Source organism: Fringilla coelebs, assembly GCF_963513975.1.
Source record: "Fringilla coelebs genome assembly, chromosome: 2".
Taxonomy (NCBI): domain Eukaryota; kingdom Metazoa; phylum Chordata; class Aves; order Passeriformes; family Fringillidae; genus Fringilla; species Fringilla coelebs.
Window position 1 is genome coordinate 28,683,209 of NC_140029.1, and position 23,429 is coordinate 28,706,637.

General features: G+C 37.0%; 1 protein-coding gene across 1 annotated transcript in view; it reads right to left on the reverse strand.

Moving 5' to 3' along the window:
- NCK2 (NCK adaptor protein 2) overlaps nt 1–23,429 on the reverse strand; it is an 83,969-nt gene that overhangs the window by 46,439 nt on the left and 14,101 nt on the right. Inside the window, exon 2 of the mRNA XM_084227107.1 lies at nt 5,680–5,751. The gene's annotated coding sequence lies outside the window, so the exon portion shown is untranslated. The remainder of the gene's footprint in view (nt 1–5,679; nt 5,752–23,429) is intronic.

Sequence of the window (23,429 nt, forward strand, 5' to 3'; positions counted from 1 at the left end):
ATTTTGTTTCTCTTATTTTCAAGAATTTTTCAGGATTAGTTCGGGTACTGACTCAGGATGTGGAAATGCCAAAATGCTCAGCCACCCACCTACAGGCCAGAATCTTTAGCTGACCAGTGACCTACTTTGTGCTGTCATTTTTCTCCCCTTCTCCTAAACCACAGGCAGGAAGCAGGTCACAACAACCAGCAGGCTTAAGATCTCTGCCACCACTTTTTTTCCTGAAGAATACAAAGCAGCAGCTGCTCTTCACACAATGGACATAAGCCCAGCACACAAATGGGATACCCCCATTTTGGCCACATAATGATGTGTGAGCAGTCACATGGAAGAAGACTTACAGCTCACAGCTCAAGACTTCCTCAAGTTTCAGTAATTCACTGCAGTCAGAAAGTATGCCACAGCAGCCATGCATCCAAAAAGTGCCTGAAGTGCAAGTCAGCAGCTGAGAATGCTAGCTTCCATCATCCCTTTGACAGTAAATTCAAATTCTATGGAGCACAATTGTCAGAGCCTTGCTTATGAAGGAGTTTCAAAATCAATTTTATAAACATAAACACACATACAAGTTTTGCAGTTCTACTCCAAACATTCAAGTAAATGCATGGATGTCAACACCCTTTCATTTTGAGATAAATGTTTCACACCACCATGCATCCCGATCTTCACTGTCATAAACCAGGCCTCTCTCCAGCAATAATGGAACAGACCTTTCCAGATCCCATGCAAATCTAAGGCTGGCAGAAAATACCATTCAGTAATCTTCAGGGAGAAATAAGCAAGGAAAACTAATACTCTGACTGTTTAATCTTGAAAAACAAATTCAGAGATCAAATATAAAGAGAAGTCTAACCCTCATTCAACAGCATTTTTGGGGCTGGTATGTGATAACCTGAGAACTAATGGTATGAGACAACTGAGCTTATCAGGGAATGTGCTAAGAGCTATGGATTTTGGTGCAAGACAGAGAATTCAAAAACAGCCTCTGGGGAAAATTTGGATCCCCCAACACCCTGCTGCTTCAGGGAAATAATCTCTCTGACATCACCTGCTGTAGCTGCTTGCATAAGGCAGATTTCTAGCTCATATATATGAGCATGTCTGATGGTATTGAACGTAAAAAAAAAAATCAGGCTACTGGTAAATTTTAAATATTAATAGGAAAAAGTGGAACAAGCAGTCACAAGGAAAAGATGTGCTACAAAACTTCAACGACCCAAACCAGTGAGGAAAAAAACAGTCTGAGTGGCAACAACAGTACCTGGAAGGATTACGCATAAAGCTGCTGAATCAAAACTCAGGAGAAGGATGATGTAAAAGAAAGGTGGGGGGATAAAAGAGAGGATGAAGCATGTAGAAAATAGGCTACACCAAGGATTTACTGTGGGGAACAAGTAAGCAGCTGACACAAACAACAGCCTCCAAAATAAGGAGGGATGAGAGCTGCAGGCGATCCCTGAAACAAAAGGGTGCAAAAAGACAGTACAAAGGAAAGTGGGGCTTCAGTCCACAAGATGGCAAGGAACCTGTGATGTCTTAAAATAAGGCTCTCAAAATCAGGGAAAGGAAAAAAAAAAGTGTAAAAGGTTTGCATCTGTATGCATGGTATTCTATGCTTTGCATTGCTACTGGCTTAAAAAATAAACAACAGAACAAGCTCATTTTCTCAGTTCTCTCTGCTTAGTACAATTGAAGCTTTGTTACTACAGTGCAAAGAGTAACAGTAATCCAAGACTAATTAGACAAATTATTAGAAATGGAATTCCACAAGAAATATACCACACTAACTTTTAACCATTCCTCTCTTCTGTGAAATTCACCAACTTCAACATCCAAATGACACACCAAAAATTTGGCTCAGAAAAACTGACAAGCTAGATGACAAGACAGACAAAGTCCACATTGGCTATCATATGCCAAAACTACTTCCATCATGAAAGAAATGTGGTCATTGTTATATTTTTACTAAAATTAATTCTCCTGCATTGATGAAAGCTGTGCAGCGTTCTCTGATGAGGAATCCATATGGACTGCAGTTAAAGCACACTGCAAAGGACATTTGTGGGCTGTAACAGGTACTGCTGATACCTACAAACAAAAGTTGCACCTGAAACTATCAAAACTGGAAAAAATTAGACAACTGATTCTTAACTTTCATATTATTATTAATATTATATTATTAATACACATAGTTCAAGCAAAGAGCTTCAACTGCTACAAAGAGAAACAGAAAAAATGCAGGAAATAAAAATATAAAAAAAGAAATACTAAAATAATGTAATTTAGGGAAAATCAATTTATTTGAGGTACATACCTGTGGTAAGGGAAGTGTAATAGTGGGCTGAAAGTGTTCTTCCCCACCATACTCAATTATAGGTTAGAAAGTATTATGCCACTCACATAACGTAAAAGGCAATATTCTATGAATTCATTTATTGTACTAAATGTCTGTAAATATATTTAAGTAACACTGAAGTTGCATTCAAAGTCTTACAATCACTTTGGGCACCTGAGATAATTGGCATAATTACAGGAATATTTTTTTAGGAGACAGGAATCCAGACATCCACTCAGCACATACCTTTCATTCTCTTCGTAACTGTCAGATCAAAGTTTCCCACAATTAACTCATATGAAACACTGAGAATAAGTATCATTTTCCTTGGATTAAAAAATACCCAAAATAAACAACTACAAACATGCTGAATCACAGAAAAATACCAAGAAATATTCTGATACAGTATCACAAACAGTTCCAACAAGTTGAAATGTCGGTGGTGCTTTTCCCTCTTGAACAGAGGAGGAGGATCAATTAGTCAGAAGCTGTGTGCAGGTCCCCAGTCTCAAAATGTGAGGAGCTCATCTCTATCATGGTTACTCTGAGAATCTTTACAGACAAGGACTTCTGTTCTATGCTGTGGTACTGCAGCCTTTCACACATCTGCTGAGTACAAAGACATTGATAACTTTACTCGTACTAGTTTGATTCCGATCTCATCTCAAAATCTCCCTCCCATGAACAGAGGTAACCCTAAAGAATCAATATTCCATACAGGTGCATTAAGTATCAAAAAATCACAGAACATTTCCCAAAAGATTTTAATCTAAAAAACAAAATGCTCAATGCACATACCAATACTGCAATCACTTTTCAAAATATTTTGTTGTGAAAATACAATATGAGATCTTGGTTTGATTCAATTACTGCAAGTGAATGAGGGACCAGTTCAGAAGTACAGAATGCCACTACATAAAATATGATGTTAGAGGAGAGGGAAAGGAAAACAAGCAACTGAAAAAAACCAGCTTGCCCAGCTACATAAAAGAAGACCTGGCAGACCTTGATAGCCACAACAAAATCCTGTAAGGATACATGATTGCCTGCAGTTTGGTGAAGTTTAAGGACTTGGAGTGTAATCTCTGAAAATTTACTTTGTTGCCAATTTCATTTCCTTTTCAAAGGGCAAAAGGTTTACTATGCCCTGGTTCAACAAAGAATTAGAAAAGTAGGCTTTACTGGACTTACACCTACACATTCATTTTCCTTTGGGAACAGCATTAGAATGCTGCAGGTTTTGCAGATTCATATATCTACCAAGCTGAACACAGTCCATCAGAAAAAACCACACACATGATGGAAAAAGGCACAAAATAATAATACGGTTAGATTTAATTTTATCACTGAAATTGAGTGTGGTCCCATCACACACAGCAAATATCCCTGGTACTCATTCTTCAATAAAAAAAGGAGAAAAAAAAAGATACAAAAAGAGAGACACTCATTACAAAACCCACCAAATGACACGCCCAGGTAGTTCTTCCTCAACTCCTTTCAGTGAGCTGTTATCTATTTACTGTCTCTTGACAAAATAAATAAAACCTTCACTTGATATAAAGAACTCCACTTTGGGCATGTTTGGTAACCCTTCACATCTACTGGATTAAAGAGTAAAAGAAAAATTGCTCAATATTCCATATATCACAGGAACTAGCTCAAGATATAAAGATGACTAAGTACACAACCAAGACTTAAGTCAACTATTTCCTTTAAGTGAGTAGTGGACTGTTTTAAATATTCAGTGAAAATAATTTTAAACTAAAAACTCTTATGAAAAAGGACAAGTAAGAGATTCCAAAGATAAAACTCTGCATTTTGTATTACACGCTTGAAATAAATACATAATTTAGTCCATAGCCAATAAAATACTGGCTTTATTTTGAGAAGAAATTATTACAGAAAAATAATTTTACAATTACTAAGTCAGCAGCTTGATTAATCATTTGCTTTAGGATTGTGTATTTATTTTGTTTTCACATTTACAGCTCTTTAAAGAATATTTTGACTTTGCTACTTATACATCATAGAAAAATTATTAAGGAAAACTAATAGAAAAGGTTTTTCACTATCAGTCTCTAAAACACCTAAGTGTTTAAGGTTACACTAATCTGTTAGAAAGGTCAGGGTTACAAATTTTTTTCAGTACATCTAAAGACATATGTCAGATAATTTGAAAATATAGTGCAAAAGCCCACTATTTCAGTATTACTTCAGAATTTCCTTTTCAGTTTAAAGGAAAATCAATAATTTGCAAAAACATATGGAGACATTAGAGTTAAGACTGGATTGCATTTTTAATTACAAGTGGTTTGCCTTCATTTTATTGAATAAATAAATTTAAATTCAACATCTCATAACAATTAAGTATTTAATAGTGCTCACAGCAAATATCAAGGAACACACCACCTTAATTTATTGCTTTCCATTTGAAAGTTCCAAAATGTCAATAAATGGACTCCATAACTTCCCCCTGAAGAAGGCAACATTATTTTTAAACAGAGAATTTGAGTAAGAAGTAACAAATCCACATGGTGAAGTACCGAATAAAGCCAAGATTCCATGCTGCGCTACTACAATGCTGAATGCTTATTCAGTGGTCTGCCATTTTGCTTTTATTTTTTGGTACAGCAGTAATGTTAATAAATTCCTAATAAGCCACAGAGACCAACTACAGCTACTAGAAACTGACAATAGGGTACGCAAATTAAAAGAAAAAAGCTAGCCAAACTCAACCACAAAAAGATGTCCTACAGGAACATCAGCTTCATTACATTATTTCAGGTCCTCAGAGTCAGCCTAGGGAGATGCTCTCTATATACTACACGCAATTCTTTTCTGCTCTCACAGAAAACACAAAAACCTTCTTTACACCCAATACTTTCAACACTTTCAAAGCTATTACTTAGTTTTTCGAATTCAACCAAAGAAAAATACGAAGCCTGCCCCACCAGGGTTTATGGATGACTACTTTTCCTCCATACTTCCCTCACCATTATGTTGTGCTTTCAGGCAGCACCTTCAGGGGAACACATCCCAAGTGAAAACAGCGGGTAGCAGGAGACAGCAGTCATAAAACAGTGGAAGCAATATCTAGTTCTCAATTAATAGTCTGAGCCTATCACTTTTCCCTGGATTTTTTTTTTCTGAATGTAAGAACTAGAGCTGATTTGCCCCAGATCACTGACAGAAAAAGACAGGCTATTTAATAACTCATCCAGCAGTTAAAAAATTCCAAAAATCACAACTACACTGTTATTACATAAAAGCCAAAACCAAGCAATACATCCAGTTCACTTGTTATCTTAAGTTATGAAAATAACCACTAAACTTGAACCACTCACCTTTGACACACTGTTAAAAGGATCCAGGCAGTGAAAGGCAGGACTCTCCAACAAAGTTCTATGTACCACCACCTGAAACAACAAACATATATTTTAGTTCTAGCACTAAACTTAGAACACTTCCAAATACGTAATTTAGCTTTCAGGCTGTCAAAACCTCCAGTGAGATGCTGAAGAGCAGGCAGAATGGCTTGAACTTGATCCACCTGTTTAGCATAAACAGACCCCATCTTCATATTTAACTTCCCTCAATGAATACAAGGTGATTTTAACCCCAAACAATCCAAACTACATACAAGTTAAGCCTTCATAATTCAGAGAAAAATCAATCAAGAAATGGAATTTAAAATTCAGCCTAGTTTTAAAAAGATTATATTTTACAAAGCACCATTATTTACAGTTTCCTTCAATCTTGCATTAGTCAGTTTAACTTGACTGTACTTTTTAAGAAAAAGAAAATGTCTCCACATGTGAAAAAGAGGTACAGCAACAAAAGCATAGCCAGGAGTTTTGTGGGGCAGTAAAGTATTTCCATCCAGAAGGCCCTCACACACACACAGATGTGTAATTCAGCTGGATTACTACCACATGTAGCTTGAAGCCTTCTGGCACAAGAGATGGTGACCCAACGAGAGAGCTCTGACAGCAGTGGTGAAGCTTGTCAAAGGGTCATAGAACCACATTCAAGGAAATTCTGGCTGGATGTAAAGAAGGCACAAGGGTGACCAAGAACAGCCACATATACTCTGTGAAGTGATGGGCCTTCTTCCTGGGAGAGTCTCAAATTCTACTGTACATGGCCCCAAGGTGCAGCCTCAGCCTTGACAGAATGTGCATGGCTTGTCCAGAGGTCCCTTCTGGCCTCCACTGTTCTGTTAAGTATTTCTAGCCACAAAAGTAACTGCCCAAAAGAGAGTTCAAAGTACTTAAACACTTGTTTCTGTTTTTAATGACCTTTCTAACTCCACAGGATGTCTGACAAATTCAGGCCATGTCAACCTATTAAGATCCAATTCAAAAAGAAGACAAAAATTCCCAGCAACTTCTTGTGCTGCAGCCTCTATCTCGTAAGGACGATGTGTCAAAACTCCAGCACAACCCCAGGCCACTCATGCCCAAATGTTTCTGTTCAAAGTCTTTTCTGAACAGATTCCAAGCAGTTGTGACTCTACAAAAGCCTCCTATGAAGAAATTAACTTCAAAGAAGCAAGTCACCCAGTGACCCCATGCACAATAATGAAGTGAGGGGAGAATAAAAAGTATTGACAAAGGTATTATAGATACCTTACACAAATGTTTCAAAGTGAGATTTACTCTCCCATTCATCAATAGATGGAGTAACAGAACTACTAAAGTCACAGTTTGACAAACATTTAAACCTAAACATATTGCTGGGGGTAAAGAACACAAGACTCCCTGACCCTTAGCTCCTGGAAGCTCACCCTTTGCTCCCCAACAACTGGAAGGGATGACAAACTGTTGCCAGCCCTCCTGAAAAGCACACAAGATTAAAAAGAAAAAAAGAATAATGGAGGATGGAAAATTATGAAAAAATGTTATTCCAACAGAAGACCCTCCTGATCCATTCACCACCTGAATGAAGATCTGCCTATGAGAGCAGAAAGCAGACTTGAGGGTGACCAATCCCTTCTCCTCTTCCAGGTGGTGGCTGGAATAGCTGCTGTCCTATCTGGGTTTTCTGTGTTCTGCAGACTCAGACCACAGGCAACAACACTTTGCTGTATCAATTTTCCTAACCAATTACAGACCTTAACTGTGTTCCCACTGAAAACTGCTCTATTGAAATTGCAGGACAGATATCAAGTAGATGGGAGAGAGGCTTTAATAAATGAAGCAACATTTAAACCCCAAGGCACAGCAGATCTACTTTCCTGCTGGCTGAATGCTTTGTAGTACATGTTCTTCTCCTGTCAATAAAACAAGGATATTTTTTATATTAAGAGGTAAAAAAGAGAAAATAAAAATCTCCTCATTTTTTTGGTACAAGATCTTCTGAATAGTACTATCTTTCTTTGTCCTACCTCACAAATCATCTACTGCTCATTACCATCTATCACTGAAGTGCTGTACCAAGCCTCTGATTTTGCTAGGGCATTTTTCTTTTCTTTAGAGAAAAACACAATACCTCCCTTAATTATTGCTTCCACCTTCACAAATGCACACTTGCAAATAGAACGTATGTTTGAAAGTGAGCTGGAAAACAGCACTGTTCATCATCAATACCTGAAAAACGAGCCCTGTATTTATTAGTCAAATAGAGAAGTACAGTTGGGGAAAAAAAGAATCCAAATTTCATCTGAACGTAAGAAAAGAATGAGTCAGGTGTTTATCTCAACATAACAATGCTAACTTCCTTCTGTAGATCGAGAATGGTTTTATTTTGGCAGCTCAATTAAAACACATTGAAAGTAGTTTGGAATGTTAATGGTGATAGTGCAAATAGTCAAAGGAAGAAGATGCACAAAAAAAAAAAATCACTCCTAACAACACTCAGATTGAAATAAAACTCTGTTAACCTAACAGACACACAAGCACAAGATGCAGAATGGTCTCTGTCCTCTTTGAGTTCAATCCTGTTGTACTGTGACCCCATTTTCTCATGATTTTTCTCATGATAAAAATCTTCACTTGGCTTTGGAAGAGCCAGAGGAAGTTTTCTGCTACGAGTCACACTAACAGTCACTTCCCCAGAGGAGTAGCCAGTTTCCATCACACACCCCCACAGTCCAAAGCTTCGCCCAAAACACTGTGATTTGCCAAGTGACACAAACTCAGGATGGAAACCCAGACCTCAAATATTTCAATTATATTTAAAATGTTCCTTGAAATGTTCCTTTAGAAGGTGTTCCTTGAAACAATCTTCAGTTACACAAGTTGAGGGCCTTTCTTCTCAAGGGTCAAAAAATTATAACAGCAGTTAGGGTTTGAGACTACCTGCCCTCAGGCAGAGTTTGCACTACACATGGAGTTTCTGGTTCTTCTGCTATGTCCTACTAGCTAGGAATAGAAAGAAATATCTGATAGCACAGACATTCTGGGGAATTAATTTTTAAATTTTGAGAGTACAAAATTGTTTCCAATCACCTTCAAAAGCCTTGCAGCACACAGGACTGAGTGTTCACCCAAAGGACAAACTGTCGCAACATTGGAAAACTCAGGAAATCAAGTCAACAACTTTTCTTTGGAAGTCAGCAAAGCAAATGGAGGCACAGAGGTGGGCAGTCTTCTCCCATGGTATCCCCAGTGCCCATCACTTCTGTACCATTTAGCACATTTGCCACAGCTCACTCAATGCATCTACTACTGGAGTAATGTCAGCCTGGCCGCATGAAAATGCCACGGCTCCTTACCGCTCATGAGTCCCCTCATACCCTACACTTCCCCTGAGGCCCAGAGGAGAGGAACAGAAGGCTATGACAAGGAATAGGAATGGCAGAGTATAGGAATTGGATGGACATAGGATTACAAACACACAAAGCAAAAAGACAAATTTATCTAGTCTTCAACAATAATTTAGTCACTCGTTTGCTTTCTAAATCAAGGTCTTCCAAACACAGGGCTATAAAAGTTACACAGTAAAAAGCCTCTTCAATAGTCAGAAATAAAAGTTTGAACTTGATGCTTGCAAACGAGTACCAAAAGGTAAATATCAATAACATCTAAAATAAGAACATTATTATAAAGGTTACTGCCTCACAGAATAAATTAGTGGTCTTATAATGAGTACATTAGAAGAAACACCCACAGTTATTAACCACCTCTTCTTTCACTAATAGCTCTAATGTGCCCCATTTTCTTTATCTCCATGGCTAAAATCCAGATCCAGCCTTACAGCAATGATTTCCATGACAATTCTCTCAGGCTCTCTTCCCAATACCCAACTACCTCCTATTTAAATTCTGACATGAAATAGCTAAAACAATCTCTTTGATACTTAATATGCTAATACACAAGAATGATCTGACCATAAACCTGTACTGCATAGAGTGGGAATTTTAACTCCAATTGACATATTACTGGTGACCTTCTGGAGAACAAATGAAAAGCATCACATTAATACAAATTCTCCTGTGGAGAAGATCAAGTTGGCAATCTGCCAGTTCATTACACCATCTAGCTTCACTCCAACATTAAATATTGCCTTCCTTTGTAATTGACTGAAATACACTGGAGCAATTGCAGGTAACCACTTTGGGCTATTAAAGTATTCCATTAAGACTTCTCCATTAGGCAGATATTTCAAAAGAAGTTACATTAAAATAGGCTATGTTCAAAATATTTTAACTATGCAGACAATTGGGCAAGCACAATCCAGTTCCATAGAGCAGCAGACAGATCAGCTTAAGCACTCAAAAGCTCAGTGCCTGAATTTGCTTAAAGGGAAAAATAACCCAACAAGTTTTTTAATACTCTAGTATATGCTTTGTATTTTAAACCTCCTAGTCATATACATTGTCTCAAAACTCACTTAATATTACCTTCTTCTACAGCTAAGAAAAAGGTTATGTTAAAATAGCAATACACTTTCAGAGTCAGTATGAAACAGGGAGAAAAGAAAAAAGAAAAGTGAATTTACATCATATTTCAGGTTTCAAAAAGGCAGCAAATTAAAATACTGCATTACAATGTGTAGAACATTTTAAAAACAAACGAAAGAGTTAAAATCCTTTCATACTATATATATAGTCTATACAACCAAGCTTTTCTTCTCTTAACATTGTGGTTTCCTAACAGCGAGGAAGCAAGTGAAATGAGGCACAAGAATAGGTTCACTGCCTTGCTTGCAGAAAAGACTGTGAGATACTTAAAACACTGGGAAAGATTTGAGCTTGCATGCCAGCTATAAAAATGGGACTAGCCTTTGAAGCAAAGACAAATTTCTGTGTTTAAATGGCCTTTTTTAAGCAGTCCAGGTTTGGAGCCATGACCAGAGGCTGCACAGGTTACCCTAAGAAATTCATGTCTCTACTGAACAGCACACAGGCAGGTTGTGCATCTTCTCTGTGCCCCTGTCTGCATGCAAGAGCTGTCGTGCACCTCTGGCCATGCTGTCTGTATTGAAGAGAAAGCAGTTAGACACGTATCATTGGTCCTTCACAACTCCTTCTTCTTTAAATAAACACATACTTGTGGGGGAATAGGAAAAGAAATGCAGCTAGAGAAAACATGCATGGCTCTCATTTTAATCACACGCAATTAAAGAATCTATGCTGACTTGTATTCTCATTTAACTCCTTCAGTAAAATGCATATTCTCTGGAGTACACATATGTTTCCAAAAAACAATAATATTTTTTACATATATTTGCACAACCACCTGATGTACTCATGACACACAAGTAGTTGGTAGTTTAAATAATATCAGTATTTAAAATAAATACTGTCTTTCAAAACCTAACTGCCATTGCAAGCTTCCTATTTATTGTATGTATATCCTCCAATCACTTGCATGACTAGCATCTTTTTAAACTGGAAAGAAATGAGGAGGGATCTGTTAGTGATGCATCTGCTGAGATTTCTACAATACATATTGTACAAATTTACATTATTTTAAGAGAAATTGCATGCTTTTTACATTCTCTAGCTCTCCCCCAAAAGTCTGAGCTATTAAAAAATCAAAATACTGATAACAAATTACTACCTAAACTCATTGTAATATGCAAATCTTAGAATTCTTGGATTAAGCAGGATTTTCTATCTTCATACCTGCTGATGATCTAAATGATCTAAATTGATGATCAAAATGACACCTATGATCTAAATTCACATTTGATTATGCCAAGCTGCAAACATCCATGGCAGCCCCTTCATGAGAAAAAGAAAAAAGAAACCAAAAACCATAAAGCACAGTCAAAAAATCACAAATGGGTGGCCAGAAAGCTTCCCCAACAGGAAGGCTATGAACTCTTTGAGAAAACATGCAATATTGCAGTCTCAAAACCAAATAACCCCCATGACCAAAACCCCATATCTGTTGTTCACACCAAATATCAAGCACCAAAATAAGTGCAAGGTGCGAGCAGTTACTCTGCAAGCTGAAGGAAGCTCACAGCAAAGGTCCTGTGCCACTATCATAGCTCCAGGTTTTTTAGCATTCCTATTCAAGAACTATCAGTAAAAGTGAAGTAGTCAAACTCCATTTTATATCAATCCCCTATTTTTTCTTTATCTGCAGTAAGAAAACAGAGCTTGCAACCTTTCTTATTTTTTTTTTAAGGGTTTACAAGCTGGCTCTGTAAGGATATGGATAAATATCCCTAAAGCCCACATAGCAGAAGCAACAAAAGTCTTGATTCATGCTTAGGACAGCTCTAACTACTTCAAGAACCCTTACAAATGTACATGGAAAGACCTGCATTGCCAATTATAACTGCCAATAGATAAGCAGAAACTGAACTGTATGTATCAAGGCTGTTCTTAAACTCTGTCTCACAGTGTCTCTAGGGAAAGGAAAGGATTAGACTTCAGCCCTAGGTAATACTTCACTAAGTGAGCTTCTCAGACCATGGTTTGAGCATAAGAATTATTTTTGTTTCCTTAATAGGATGCTTTATTATTCAAATTAAATATACCATTTTTAGTAACATCTTAGCATCTATCATTTGTAAGAATTTCATAAATTAGTGCTTTAAAGATAAACAGTTTAATAACTGGTTCCATTTGAGCTTCAGCCTTTTTCTTATCAATAATTTAATGCTTTGTTTGTAAAAACTGTACAAAAACAGTCTTTTCCATTAAATATAGAATCAGCTCAGAATTTTTGAGGATGACCCCAGTGGTTAGCAACTTACCAGCAACTCCTTCACAAATCTGTTTTTCTTATTGCATCTTTATGTAAAACATTTTAAAGGCAAAGATGTATACAACCCACTGAATTATACCAGTTCTTTCAAACCTCTCTACTAGAGCCAGAGCTTTTAACTCAATACCTGTGGATTTCAGGACTGTGGAAGATGACTACAAACAGCATGTTAACATATTCTTTAGAGTAATCTAGTAATCTGCACACCTCCACTGGAAAAAGATTCACAGATGCCTTTTAGAGAACTGAAAACCACATATTCCAATGAATTAGCTACCACAGAAGAATGTGACATTAACTCAGTATCAGAGAAACACTAGGCAGACACAACTGGTCACCACTCATGGCTAAAATGACTAACACTTAAAATAAGCAAATAGATCTCACAGTTAGACGGTTTGAGATGATTTGTTTTGGGGTGAGATGTAACAGAAAATGGACTGTACCAGGGGCCACAGGGAGTCAAGTAAGGCAGACTTAGCCTTCAGGCAATTCAAAGTTAAAGGCTGACTGGTGCTAAAATATATGGCAATGTTGATTTTAAGAGGGATAGGTCAAGGTCAGTGATTGTCTTTGAAGCCACGAGGCAGACACAGAGAACTAGAGGAAATGCACAGAGCAGATTGTGACTGATGTCTTCAAGTAAAGCACTGTCAGAAACTTCTTGATAACTCAAACTGCAAAGTGGCAAGCGGTTGATTTATGCTGACAGAACAAGGCATGGTTTGGGCACTCCCCAGCAAAAGCTGCCATCACCGACAGCCATCATTCCCCACACCTGAGCCTATTTGCTGAAGGTGTCTGGGTTTTATCCTTCCTCCAGATGCTCAGCCACCAAGAATAAGGATGCTCTAGGCATTATTGTCCAAGCAGAGTATCTGACACTGAAGACTTTGCAAGCTCTGTCCTACTCTGTTAAGGCAAACTGAATCTGAAGTACTGTCAGCATGAACGAGCCACTTGACTTGGACAGGACAGCAGAAAGAAGTCCAGGCTCCCTGGCCCTCAGGTGAAAAAATCTATGACAACTTCTGCTGAGGGAGCAAGTTGAAGAAACCTCTCTAAACCACCAACCAAGCAGAGATCTACAGAGATTACTGAAACTTAGTATTTCATTTACAATGCCAAAAAGCCCAGGGCTGAAGAACCCACATAATCAGATACTAAACTAGAATGAATGCCATAGTAAAACTGCATTTTACTGCAATGGCAGGGGGAGACCACTCAACAAAAAATCCCTTACTGATGCCAGAATAGCCTCAAATAAGATCTGGGTTTAGTACTACTCAATAATGCTTGGATGAAAATTATCTTCCTTGGGAGGAGTAAGGTATTTTTGTCACAGTCTATTTGTATATCAAAGGCTGTGAAAAATTGGTCTTTCAGATTTCAAGTTTTTCTGAGTGTCCACTGATGATGTAACTGATGAAAACCAACAAAGTTCAAGTTGCAATAACTTGCATAAGGTTCAAGTACAAAACTACCAAACTAGACATTCACATCTAAGAGCCAAAGGGAACTGTAAGACAAACACATGGAACTTTGAAGTGGTTTTGCCACTTATACAACTTGGTAGGTCACAGTGACCATTCTCTTTGAACATGGCAGAACAGCAGCCTCCAAAATCTCCCTTCACTGTGGAGGACAAAGATCCTTAGAGCCATGTTGCCTTTTGGAAATAATGGCCAAGTTTCTACAATCTCCACTTCCTATGAGCACAGCCCCCCCAAAAACCTGTTTTTTCTCCCAAGTTAACCATTAGAAAAGCAGCTGAAGCAGTTTTTGCCTGAACCACAAAGAAACTTTGCTTTAGTTTGGCAACAAAAGAAGTGTTAATGCAGCTTTGGTTCCATTACAGCACACAGCAGCTCTAGCCGCAGGCTGTGATGTTACTGGTGTTTGGAAGATAACTAGGTATTCCAGAATCTCATCATACCCAAATAAAATTTGGCAACAGCCTACCTTCTGAAGTTTTTAGCACTGATTTTTTCCCCTTTCATGTCTTGTACACATTTGATGGTGTCTTATTCTACTCATTTTAATCACAGCAGTTCAGTGGCAGACTACAAATGAAAATGCAATAGAAACATTGCAAGCCCTGTAACAATAGTCAAAACAAAGATTTCCTATGGCAGCTGTCAAATTAATGACATCTCCAAAGCTATCTAAATACAGTATCTGCGCAGAAATCCAATTATGTCAATTCTGTCTGAATACCCCAAAAGAGAGTCCTACTGGGGTTAGAAGTGGAAATAATTTTAAGCGCAGATTAGCTACATAAGCAGCTCCACTCTTGAAACCAGAACAAGGGAACAAAAACCTAAAGGCATGACATTTATCTGGATGCAAGGGAGAGGGGAAAAGGAACTGTTAGACATCTGGCAAAAGGTCAAAGCCAATTACCTTGTCCAAATTTGCCCCCAAGATAATAGCTTCCAGGTCCACTTCTTTGAAAAAAGACATATTGACTCAAATAATTACAAAGATTTCTGCTTACCTCTTCATCCTCAACTACCATTTTGGTTTTTCCAAAACTTCTTTTTCCAACAAAACGTTAACAGCAGTAGTATAACACGCCAACTTCCCAGAAGCACAAAATAAATTTACGTGAAGTCTACATAGAAGAAAATAATATTCTCCCTCATTCTGACAAATGGTATTCATTGACAAATGGTATTTTAATTTAAGAGTATGACTTCTTGCTGCTTTATTTAAACCATTTTAACTTCTGATTTCCCTTCTTCTTTGGAAGTATGTGTTACTGCCTAATTATGTGGCAAATTCTATTTACTAACCCTGCAACAGGATTCTGTTTATTTGTTGTTTTAAAACAGATAAGGATCAAGGAGAAAGGGAAATAGTATTTTAATTCAATGAAGAAATAATAAGGATTTTTTTTTCTTTCTTTGCAGGCATGTTAAAATGTAAGTTTACCTGTTTTTTAAATGAAGCTATTCAAGAGACTGCTATGAAACAAAAGAAAAAAACTGCATGTGCCAAATAACTGAAGCAATATATGTTGGTTAGTAAATGCATTCTACCTAGAAAGCCTTCTCTCTATTATGAATAGATGAATAAACCTTTAAGTACAAGTATGATGATCAAAAATAGGAGACTGGTTTAGACAGTTTCTTACCCTTATCTGTCCAGAACATTTTCAGCAGTAAGGATATAACTCACTATACATATATTGCAAGTACTTCTGGTATCAAGACAGCACAAAATTCAGGAGAGAGCAAAGCATTCATTATTAATGTGGCTATATTTAGGACTGTATATTCCAAGCCTGTGCTTCTTACACCAAGTCTCACACAATTAGAGGTGGGTATTTTTTGTTTCTGTTTGGTTTTTTTCCCTGAATACAGTCATTAGCAGTACTCAGAAAAATCTGAAAACAAAAAACTATCTTGGTCAAAATCTGGCACATTCTAGAGTATGGAGCTAATTCAAAAAGAAATTCAAAGAAACACCTAATACACAAATGCAGGATTGCACTCCAGAATTCAAGATAGCCTTAATTCAAAAGCAGTGCCAATGAAGAGCAGCTACCATTTTCTTAAGGCACTTAGTCTCAAAACCCTTTTTCAGAGGTATTCACAGACATCACTTTGCAGGCAGCAATTTCGGATATTACCAGTTTGCACCAAATTCAAATCAGTAATCCACACGTATTCTGCTGTTAAAGCATAACAGAGAATATCAGACACAATAATTTTAACTAAACTTCTAAACTAATAATAACTTTCTTGCATTTACATACAATATACTGTTAATATACTGAAAATATATAGTTAATATATATATATGAAAACATACAGTTAATTGAAAATATCTCCCAACTGAATCATGTAGTCAACGAGCCTTGAGAAAGCCTAGAACAAAATTATTCAGCTACAATTTTCCTCAACTTCCCTTTTTTTTTTTTAAGGATATAGTCAATCAATCTATTTGTTTCCAGTTTTGTATGAGATTTAATTTTTGAACTTGCTCTCTACAACAGACTGAGCACAGTACCATGAATCCTCCTTCATGTCACACAGGCACTGCAAATCCAATCAAATCCAATTACTACTCCATTAGGTCTCATTTAAATCCCATACGGTATGACAATAAACTGAATGAAATGAGAATCAGCACATTTTTCAACCATCTTTATAGTATGACATAGATGGCAATCACAGCTTAATAAAATTTCATTTACAAGAAAAAACTCAGAGCTACCTTTCTCTGCCAAGCATTTCAGAAACACTTGGGAAATGCCTCTTCTTCCCACCATCCCTTGAAGAAGCCAGTTGCTAGTTCATAGTTCCCAAACAACTGTTCCTTTTGCTTGTGGCAGAGAAATTGCCCTGGTCCCAATGCTCACAACATATGTCAACCGTAACAACAACCACCAGGTGAATTCAACATTTACTCCAATGGTGTCCCAGTTCTCATTTTCTTGTTTGTTAGGGTTTGTTTTATTTTGTCTGTTGTTTTTTGAAGATTTCCTGGGTAAAAAACCCTTTGACACAGGGTTACTTCATGTTGGAAAACAGGGAGGGGAGACCAAAGCAAAACCTCACCACTCTGAAGGGTACTGAAAAAAAGACGAAAATTTTAAAAATTAGCTCTTATCCTATCCGGATTTTCAAAATTATCATTGCTTAATATTTCATACATTTAGACAACTTTCAGAAGCTCTGAATACTTCACCACTTCAGTGCAGTTTATCTATGGATATATAGTAATAATGTCCCTCTCTCCATACGGTATTTCCCAAGCTCATCCAACTACCCAAACATTTATAGATGCCCAAGTCTGTCCTTTCTTTTGGGAACAAAAAAAAAAAAAAAAAAAAAGAAAACGAATAAAAAATCCGTCATTTGTAGCAGGCAGTCACAACAGTCAAAGCTCTCTCTGAAAAGTACACAAGAGCCTTGTTGAATAGCTCTTTCGCAATAGCTAACCTGACTAAATCATCTTCCTCATGGAGGCTAGAAATCAAAATGTCATACTGCCATTTAAACACATGATCTGTTGCTAAAAAACAAAAGCCAAGAAAACATATGCTGTCCACTTTCAAACACACATGCCAAACACTTTGTTTCTAGTACAGAAAGGCTCAAAGAACAGACTTCTAAATATTTCAGTCATTTCATTAAACAATTCTAGTTACAGTTTTATTAAATTTTGTCCTTTACATGCCTACTGACAACCTGAGAAACAGATAAATTCCAGACTGACAGAGAGAGGATGCTGATTGGGTGAGGGAGGGTAATTAAGTAATTTCAAGGTTGGTACTCCAATTCCACAATTAAAATGGCAAGATCTGGGCCAGAGCCTTCTCAGTGCAGGGGAGATTAAAAGACAATAACATGAGGTTGGGATTTGGGTTTTTTTCCTTTCTGTGACAAAAGGAAACAAAAGGCGGAGGCATTTTTCCATGCGTATTACTCAATCGCATGAGCTTCTCTGGTGCATTTCCATGGGGTTTTCTGCATACACTTTAAAATGGCTTTACTGACTTGCAGGAACAGAAGCTTCACTAACATAAATATGAAGACACTGACTTCATGATCTGAACACCTTTTGCCTAAAAATTAAGCTAATCATGAACTCATCTCTGAGTTTTTAAAACTAATAAAAACCTGAAAACACTAAATTGTACTTGTATACTTAAATAATTTTGAAATTCCTGGTTAACTTCAAAGGAGGCAGAACAATTTCCTCTCCTTTCTGCATGATTTTATTTATATTGGCTTTCTTTGTGATTTACCATTCCTTTCAGTAGATTATGATGGCAAATATGAATCCTATAACAAGAACAGATCCTTTAGGGACATTACACATCTAAAACTGCAAAAGAGGACAACCATCCCACATGCTTCAGAACACAAAGTCTATGACATGAACCCTAAGAACAACAGTCTCAAAAACTCACTGTTAATTGCTAAAGCATACACACAATTTTTCTCCAAAAAACTAGTTATAACAACCTTTCATTTAAATCAGCAATATCAAAATGCCACAAGTGTTTTCTTCTTGACAAATATGAAGAAACAGTTCCCAGGAAAAATTAAGTCTTTTCAAAACTAGAACCTACCTACAGACTGTGAACATATCAAGTGCTCAAATTATAGCTACTGAATTTTTAGAAGCACTAGGTACCTTAAGAAAGCAATACAACAAGCTTCATGTTCATACCACATTTGACATATGGTGGTAAACAAAAAAAATTAAAAAAAAAATTCAAACAGGAACAGACATGCTGTGTGAACACGACTCAAAATTTTGGTGATGCTCCAGGAATCCGAAATAAACCTACCATGACAATACAATATCAAGGATAAAAACCATGATGCATGATCCAGTACTGGTTCTGACACCATAAATGGGGTACACCATTCATTCCATTCCTTTGCAAAAGAAAATTATCCTCACCTTGTATTTTACCAGCTTGTAGTAACTTTACATGTGCAAACTTCTTTCTATCATAATTCTTGTATTTCCTGCTGATGACAGGCATTAAAGAGCTCAAGAAGAGTCAATCAACAATCAACATTTCAAAAAATATCCGAAAGAAAGCAATTCAGGACAATTTATTTTTATTAAAGACATATTACTATCTTACTTTGTGAGATACAAAGGAAACAGAAGACAGAAAAAAGAGCAAACCTACAGATGACATAGCAACCAAAATTTCTAGCATGGGTTTCTACGCCTATGTAACAAATTTTTGAAGTAGATAGTGCCCAATTATAAACTGTAAGGATAAACGTTACACACTTTGCTTAGCTTGTGTTTCAGAAGCCAGTTTTAGCTTTGCCACCTAAAAAAGCTGGCTGGCTTCACCACAGAAACATGACTCCTCTTTTCTGCAGAATACAACCTGATGGGAGCTTCAAAATGAGCACTTTGGGTCTGAGAACCAAACTCAAAACTGTCACATGGCAAAAATGCTTCCTGTTTAAGCTTGAAGGAAGAATCACCTATCAAAGGAGGATAGTATTGTTTCTTTGTCCAGTCTTTCAATGTCCGTACAAGCAAAAAAACCTTATCTTTCCTATCAGTGCTCTCCCTGGAGCAGAGAGGCAGGAGGACTGCATGGACCTACTACTTGAAGACAACTTACACTGGTGAGCAGAAGAGTAGATAACCCTAACTTAAGCACCAGTTTTGGAAAGCTATTGGCACATGTTAGTCAAATTTATAATGTCAATTTAAAGTATAAGCCATTATACACACATATCCACAAACTTTGAATGGCATCTTGCGTACCTATACAAAAGCTTTACCAAAAAATGGAATGAGATCATGGGGTACTCAAAAATCAAAATCACAAGATTTCTGTTATCGTCAGCAGGGCAGGATTTCTCCCCCCGCATCTCAAATGACTGACTCGGGCTAATTACCACCAAATGTTATGAAACAATTCTTCACTAAAAAAACCCAACCCAAAACAAAACAAAACAAGCCAACCAAACACATCTATTATTTCAAAGAAAATTTGCAGAACTAGAAGTATGTGTAAACTGATGGCCTAAGGGCAGCAAGAATTCTGCTTCAGGTCTACAGAGCTTCTCCAAACAGTACCAACACATAAACGAGATTACAAATCTAGCAGGGCTATATTTTGATTGCTAACACATGCTATCAGTGCCATTACCTGCAATATCTACCAAGCAATAAAGCTTGGATGGGCATGCAATCACAATTTTATTTCAGAATTGCTGTTTGCTGGTGTTTTCAAAACAAGAACATGGATAGCAGATATAGTCTTTTAGTAAGAGGCTAGTAAAGATAACTCACATGAGAAGGTCAAGCAGTGGAAAAAAGATGAAGAAACAAGACAAGAACAGCCAAAATGTTAGAGGAACACTGAAAGAGACCAGAAAGGTTTCAAGCAATCAGCAATTCCCTTCACAGACAGGGACGGAAAAATACACACAGAAGACCTATGCAGAGCTTAGTTTTAACTTCACCCGAAAACAAACAGCCACCAATTATTATAGTATTCAGAACAATTTGATAGAAAATGAGGGTTGGCTGGTAATAGCCTCAGAACAAACACTGGTTTTGATACACTGAAATTTCCAAGATAATACATTCAAGAACATTCATACACAATAAAGGAAACACATATCACCTGCAGTGACCATTACACCAAAAGAGCTCAGGTTTTAGCTAGGGTTTTGTATTTGACACCTTAAAGTCTGATCCTGTAAGATAAAACAAAATGCTAACAAATTCAAGTCAGTCTTTCAGAAAGGGAAGAACTGAGGAGATGTTTGTTGCTAATTCTGATCCAAGTCAGAGACACATGATGAAAAGTTCAGCATACAGGGATTCTTCAAATGGCTGACTACATGTTCCATTTTGTGATTTTTTCCAAGAGTTTCTCACCTAGATTTTTTCAAAGATACGAATATACACAGACTTTCCCGAAAAGTTGTAAGAAGAGTTTTGAAACAAACGTATAAAGAAAGAGGACTAACTAACAAATTCACAGTGTACTAATACCCCACTTAAATCATTCCAAAACCAGTTTCTATATGGACGGCAATTTGAGAAATGTATTGCCATTCTGACACAAAAACTTATGTTTCAAAATTGTTTGTGCGTAAAGCAGGTGAAGTCAAAAACTCTAAAATGTCCTTTATTTTATTCCCACCAAAACACAGAAATTACATTTCAAAAATTCCAAATTCTTGATTTCAAATAAAAATTTTTCACTGAAAATATACTTGATGCTACATATGGTTTCACAGAATTTCAAAATCAAAGAACAATGACTTATTGCTATTGTGGGGATCTCTGTACTCCAGAAGTCTTTAAGTGGAATACAGATATAAACTATAAGTTTGTATTTAAAAAAAGTTTGCTGAAATTATTTTTAAAAAAATCCATCAAATCAAAAAGAGGAAGGTATTTCGACAACCTATCACACACCAGGGGAAAAAAAACAAAACAAAACAAAATTTAGAAAGAAAGAAGGTATACTGTTTTCTCCTCCTTGAAAGCTCCATCAATTTTCCAATAGTTGTCCCCTGTCACCCAAGAGGACATGCTTCCAGCATTAGGAACCCCCCACTCTGTGTCTGTGCAGGCTCCTGACTGTGACCTCCTAACAGGGAGGACCTTCCCAAGGGCCAGAGAAGGATTGCACACACACAGATCCCAAGGGCAGCTCCTGGCCCTTCTGCTGCCACTGGCAAGAACCACAGCTTCCTGCTTCTCAACTCATCAGAACAGAAAACCTCAGAAAAACTGATTTATTAAATAATACAAACTTAAAAATCAGTATTTTCTAGGAAGAAGGAAAACATTTTTCCACTGTGTGTGTGAGAACATCAGAAACACTGGTAATTATAAACACCTGTAAAACTGCAGCTTTACATCCCTGCAACGTCATTCCTTTGCCATCATTTTTTTGAAACAACCGGAACACACAACATACTCTCTCATTCAAGGTCAGAAAAAGCAATTAACTGGCACACAGCAAGTTAAATAGAATCAAGGAGATGACCTAACATGGAGAAAACTCAGAATTTTATGAAAAGCCTTAGGGTTTCACACAAATCAAAGAGCGTGAGGCTGTGTGTTGGAAGTGGTCATGAACAATTACTGTATCAAGGTACATTTTTTAAAAGAAAAATTTGGGGGAAATTATAAAGTAGTATAACATGATTTCCCCAGTGAACATTCAGTTATTCTTAGAGCAAGAAAGAATTAATTTTACCAAATTCTACCAGCTAAGCAACTATCGTGGCAAAATATTAATCACTCAAATTAGCTATCTCACAAGTACATTTCATTCCCCCTTTCTAAATTAAAAAACTTCAAAATTAATTGTCTTTGATTCTGAAGAAAATTCACAGAACTGTGTAAGCGGATCACACAACTGATCATAAGGAACTACCTTAATAGCTTGCCCTCTGCAAAGAGGAGATGCTTTTTATAACCAAAACCTGACACAACTTCCCCAAACATCTTTTCTGCATTTAAAAAGTTTACATAAAGTCTCCAGAATGAAAAATAACCCTGGTACAAAAACCTTTACTATGCTTCCTCAGCTTTTACTAACCAACAAAAGCTTAAGAAATCTACTCAAAGTATAATCAATACAGAACCTTTTAAGGAAGTCGAGCACATACAGAAATAGCAGTTCAACAATACTTAAGAATTAAATTCAAGCATTAAAGTCTGACAAAAAGGTTTAGGCACAAAAAAGGGGTTGGAAATAAAGACTTGAAAATGGTAACAGTTGCCAGTAGCAAAAAGATGCTCAGTATTATCTTACCATCTCCCAGAATAGCACACCAGCACATAAACTGACAGCCCTCCTGAAATTAGTGCATATTTTAAAACATAAATTACATCTACACCTTTCTGCATTAGGATGGTGGCTCAGAAATAAGCACACAATCCCTCCAGCAGAATTTACTTCAAAGCCTTCCCATTCCTCTGCCTACAGAGCTCAGCAATAGATAAAATTGAGAATGTGGTTTTCATTCATTTCTTCCAGGCACTCTAAAATCCATTCACACATGCACCTCAGAGTGGCTTGAAATCTGGTATGCCATATGGCAGTACACTTGTCATTTCCAGAAATATGTTGAATATGGGTTCCAGAGATATAAAGTCCCAATAAAAAAAAAAAAAACAAAAAAACAAAACCAAAACTCCTGAAGCCAACAAATTCTGCTCAAATACTACACCAGGTTTATACTACGCACAACTGGAAAGCCTGGGCTTTGATCAGGCTTCAAAGAATCTCTTCATTTGCCCCAGAAAATAAATCTGATGCCTTAGCTTGCGGAGGCTTATTTCCCTACTGTTTTGCAACTCTGTAAAGTTATTTACACTCGCCTTAAGTGAGACTGAAGTAGATATGATACATCAACATCAACAGTAGATTTATACAAACACATTGCACTTGGAGCACA